This window comes from Rhagoletis zephyria, unplaced genomic scaffold (genome assembly GCF_001687245.7).
Source record: "Rhagoletis zephyria isolate East Lansing unplaced genomic scaffold, Rhagoletis_zephyria_1.1 Rzeph_scaffold_06992, whole genome shotgun sequence".
Taxonomy (NCBI): domain Eukaryota; kingdom Metazoa; phylum Arthropoda; class Insecta; order Diptera; family Tephritidae; genus Rhagoletis; species Rhagoletis zephyria.
Window position 1 is genome coordinate 28,019 of NW_016164075.1, and position 5,408 is coordinate 33,426.

At 38.1% G+C, this 5,408-nt stretch overlaps 1 long non-coding RNA gene across 1 annotated transcript; it reads left to right on the forward strand.

Moving 5' to 3' along the window:
* The first annotated feature begins 3,853 nt into the window (after positions 1-3,853).
* On the forward strand, positions 3,854-4,558 carry LOC108373739 (uncharacterized). Its single transcript, XR_001848989.1, has 2 exons — positions 3,854-3,891; positions 3,943-4,558. It is a non-coding gene; the product is annotated as an uncharacterized LOC108373739 (long non-coding RNA).
* Positions 4,559-5,408: the final 850 nt, after the last annotated feature.

A 5,408-nucleotide genomic window follows, 5' to 3' on the forward strand; every position in this document is an offset into this window, starting at 1 on the left:
CAAGAAGGGCCGCCCAGCCAAAAAGGGTCTTCAGTCTTTTGAACATCGTTCATGGGGTCTCACAAACCGAGTACTATGTATGTATGTACATATATGCTTTTTCTCCATCACTTCTCATAGCAGTAAGTATGTTCAGAAGTAGACACCTTTTAAAAATGGTGGCTTAAATTGCAGAGCCCTGGCAGTTCTTAAATCACCTCGGCTAAGATTGAACAGCCGATCAGAAATTTCTTCAGAGGCCTTTTAATTGAATTGCGATTTCCCACTATCTAATACGCCTTTGGGGAGTAAACTGAGAATCATCCTACCTCCTTAGGAGCTTTACTGTATATCCATTGGAAAAAACCGCAGAAAAGCACCATAGACGGCATAGCCCCTTCAACGGGCACGGAACCTGTCATGATTTGATCTCTAGCAAAACGTGTCAGACTACAAATATTGCCGAAATTCGAGCGTGTTTCCTTATAAGTAAGTCGTACAGCTATTAAATGGGCTCCTAGGCACCTTAACAGTGAAGTAAACTTTCTCTTGACAAACTGTTAAAATTCACAAAGTTTGGTCCATTTGCAGAGGATCAGGGAGATCGTACCATATATATATATATCCCTATTTTCCAAATCCGCCCTCTAGGTCTTTAGGTGGTAGACAATACTGCCTGATTGCTTGGAGATATTTTTTTATAGTTTTTCCGGCCACCGGCCATTCCATTCCATTCCAAACTATAAAGCTGGCAAATTAGCTCAGAGCAGAACGACTTTGTCTGAAACATGAATCTGTAAATTCGTTCACAAAAGGGAACGTTCTCTGCAATTTCAGTGCATTGATTCGGCATCTTTGGACGTCATTAAGTGCTCCAAAAAGAAACTCTTTCCTCAATCTCCAAATATGTGACATCTGTTTTACAGTAGCTGCCTTCACCGTACATTGTTTGATGGGCGTACACGTAGGTAGCTCCTTGGAATTACTTCTGTAAAAGCAGTTGGGGTGAGGAGGAGACCATTCGAACCTCGTTTGCCAAAACATGGCTCTTCTCTGGCATAGGGCTCTACACTTGACAGCGCAGGCCAAACAAGCCTTCTTTTCAGACCAAGCCATGAATCTTTCCCAGAGTAACAAAGAATTTAGTAATTGGGAGTTGACAGTCCTAGTTGTGTGCTCGTTTCGAATAGTCACGAGCAAAATGTAGCTCAAGGTAAAAGCTTTGTAAGCTTTTTTCAGATTTTATGTGAACGTGTACGGAGTAAAAACTATATCTCCCACTGGTCTGGAAACTCCCCAGAATTTTGATAACCTGTAATAAAAATACATTGGCAATAAATTTGTTGCTAGCATGCCATGCCTGCTGCTCTCTATTTCGCCAGACGAGTTGCATAGAGTCTCACAGGAAACAAATTTTGCAAATTTACTGCCATGACGCAAATACAATTGCATTATCCTTCAATACAGTTCAGTTCAATGCCAGTTCAAACATACATAATTGAAAATTATGGTGCAATAGTTGCTGGTCTATGGCCCTGAGATGCGATTTCCTGAGGCTATGCGCTAACACATATTTTTGTATGTGTGCTTGTATTTACTATTTATAACTATATGTTTGTCCTCAAAAATGAAGTTTGCAGTTTCTTTTTAAAGCGTCGAAAACAATAATAGCATTGTCGTGAAGGTTACCATTTACATGAAGGTCCGACATACATACATATGTATATACATATATTTGCCACTAATCTCGGCAGCAGGCACAAGTATGTATGTTTTTGTTATTGGGTGGGCAAAAAAGAGACATTGAACTTTACACCACAGCTGTTTTTTGCCCAACTTCCCTTTGGCAATATGGGCGCAAACAAGTTTTACAGGCAGTTAACAGGTCCTCCGTCAATGCTTTCATATGCACCTATGTATATACATATGTTTGTATGCTTGTTTCTACTATGCGAGGGTTGCTTCTTAAGTCTGGGCAACACTGAGCAGTGCAAGATTGATTCGACAATTGCTGATGAAGCACCACATTCAGCGACCGTAAATCGATGTTTTAATGGAGGGTTTAGCGTAGTCATAGTTCTCCTTAAGCCGCGTTTTGTGAAAGTAGAAGAATTCCTCATTGGATGTCATTGCGATCAGCATACATTGAGAAAGACAAATCGCCGAAGTAAGTTCATCTTTCTCCATCACAGCAATTCCCACAGATTCTTCTTCTCCTTCTTCTTCGACTTGAATCTCAGTGATTGTTTTCATACTTTAAGAAAAAATGCAAAGGGAGCATTTTTATACACTGGAACAAGTCGCCAAACCCCTACAAAAATCTAGTTTCGGAGTTACCTACTTCAGAATTAAAATGTCGAAGAATTAAAAAGAAAATGCGTTTTGAGCGTGGTTTCACCCCCGAACAAGCAGTTGATGCATTTAAAAGCCTGATTTTGGTTAAGCTATTATTTCGAAAAGTAGTTCAAACAAATTGTAAAATGGTGTATTAATTGCCTTAGAGAAAACTTTTCTCTTTAATCAGCGACCATATCGAGTAAATCATTCGACTTATAAAAAACCAATTTTGAAAAATACTAACTTTAATCGAAAATTTTTGCTTTTAAGAAATTTTTAGTAGCGAAGTTAAATATTTAAATGTACCGCTGAGCCTGAAACATACCTAAAGATCCAGATTTTTTTTTTGGCTGCTTAATTCCTCCAACAGGGTGATAAGGTCTTTTTGAAACAAATTTCCGTCATCCCTGATTCCGAAGATGGCACAACGCCGAAACCGGTTTGTTTCCAAACTAAATATGACAAGGGAAGGCTATTCAAAAAAAATTCCTAAAGGTCACAATTCGAAAAAGTACTGAAAAAAATCGTGAAACATTCCGAAAAGTCACGAAAAGAAATCCGATACATCCAGAAAGCCCTAATGGCTCTTAAAACCATGGATAGAAGGCCGAAGGGTGCCGAATCGTTCCACAATCTCGAAAGGTTCCGATAAATTTTCAGAGGGTCTCGAAAAAATTCCCAAAAACAAGATTCTGAACGCCCGTTAAGGAGGCTGCCAAAAAATGCCTATTGTGTGGAAAGGCGCTGCCAAAATCTCGAAAACTTCCGAAAAATTTTCAGAGGGTCTCGAAAAAATTCCGAGAGTCTGAACGGCCGTTAAGGAAGGTGCCAAAAAATCCCTATTGTGTGGAAAAACTTGCGAAAAGGCCAAAATAAAATTCCGGCATTTCCCGAAAAATTGTCAAAAAGCCCGAAAGGTCCTTAAAAATGTCGAAGGTATCCGAAAAATAAGGAAAGCCCTAAGGAGAGCCTTAACAAGTTCCGAAAAAATCTCGAAAAGTGCGGAAAATTGCCGGAACAAAATTTCTTAAGTCCCGAAAAGATTGCGAAAAATCAGGAGTCTGAAGGGTCTAAAAAATTGTATGCAGTTTCATAGCCCCGTTAAATTCTAGTATATTAAAACAAAATTTGAGCAGGGTTTTTCGTCTTTAAAAAACCTAAAGGCAACCCTCTTATGTTGGGCCATAAGTTAGCATAAGCTGCAACGCTGCAACATTGTAACCCACTCATGGGCTGCTTTCAAACTTGGCGCAACTACTTTAAGGAGAGCACGCTCTCTCGCTCTCTCTCTCTGTCGGTGTTAAGGACAAACAGCTGTTTGTAGTCACGTTGCAATCTGCATAGTAGTCGTAGCTTACGCTAAATACGCTGTCCACCTTCGTGTCGAGAACACGTTTTGGCAGTGAACCAATGTCGAGCAGGCAGTAGGACGCGTTGGAAGCTTATGGAATAGCTGGTGCATTCGCACTCAATTTCGCATTCAACGCAAGAACAATAATTTAACTGATATTTATAAATGCATTCAAAAAAAACCAGTTGAAGCCAATAAAACTAAATAAAAAAGCACTTGTGAGCGTAAGTGTAAATTGTTGAAAAAAGTGACTTCTATGGCATTACCTTTTTTAGAAGTTATTACTGTAGCAGCTAGTTGTTGTTATTGTTGCTGAATTGCTGTTGCTACTTCGCAAGAATCTTTGGAACTCGATGGTCTGCCCGAGTAGCTAAACAACTTCAGTCAACGTGTAAAAGCGGCCGCGGTCGCAACGGTTTAGAGCAGTAAGTGAGCGTTTTTTTTTTTGAATTACCGATATTGCCAATGGTGCGAAACAAGCGACAACAGCATTAGCGGTAATACGATTTTTTTTTGTTTTCTGAGGATAAACTTGGTTGTGGCACCATCAACCGCTTTACCAATCAACCAAGAAAGTCAGCAATGCAACAGCAAGCAATCAATCGACTAGCGAAACGACAAAGTTGTGTTGACGCTGATGCATCTTGGAATGCAAGCGATAAATTGTAGTGTATTTTTTGAGGAACTTACAATACGAAAATAAAAAGTGGAAAATTTCAATCAAAGTGTGACTAAAAAAGTGAAGGGCAATCTAAACTCAGCAGCAGAGGCGTGAATTTTTTTTCAATTAGACATCAAGCGAACACAGTGGGCTCACTCAAGCGAATGAAATGAAGCATAATTGAAAAACAAAAAAAAATAAATATTAAAACATAAAAATTGATTAAAAATCAGGGAAAAAATTTAATTTCAAACTTTAAATCGATTGAAAAAATATTAATTAAAAAAACAGACAATGTATAAAAAACACAAAAATTAATCACAGAAATGCATTTGTATGTTTATGAAATCAATTCGATTGCAGCTGCCCAGCACTTTAGTTTTTCTTTCCGTTTACCATTCGTGTATTTGCTTTGTTGCTTGGGTTTTTTTTTCGGTAACTTGACCGTGCCACACCGCCACCACCTGGCTAATGGCAGCATATAACCTGCAGGCTGCCCTTTGAACTCCACAATTTTGTTTGGTTTGCCAACCGTGTTTAGTTTGGCAGCGGTAGGTTGTGCTTGTGCCGCCCATTTCGTGTTGATTTCCATGTACCTTTTTGATGTCATTAAACTTTGTTGCAAAGTATGCTTGTACGAGTATTTTACTAAATTTCTGATTTTTTGATATAAAAAAGCTTAGATAATTTAAAAGCGTTTAAAATTGTACTTTGTTTTTGTTTTTTTTGCTCAATAAGGAAATATTTCCATATAAAGATGTGCATTAAGGTGCATCACGCTCAATACAAAAAAAAAAAAATAAAAAATCCGTACTGTTTTTCCATCGGAATTATTAAATCTACATTATTTTTAGGACATCCACCTAAATATTTTGGAAATATATTAAGATTTACGTGTGCTGGACCGATTTCAAAATACCTGAAAATATCAAGTTTTTTTTATAAATAAATTACTTCAAATAGAGGAGCTTAAACCTAAAAGGTGTGCATAAAAATGTTTAACCATTTCATCGACGGAATAAAGAAAAATGAGATGTCAAATCGGTCCAGTCCAATATATTCCCGAAGTCTGTGGAAATC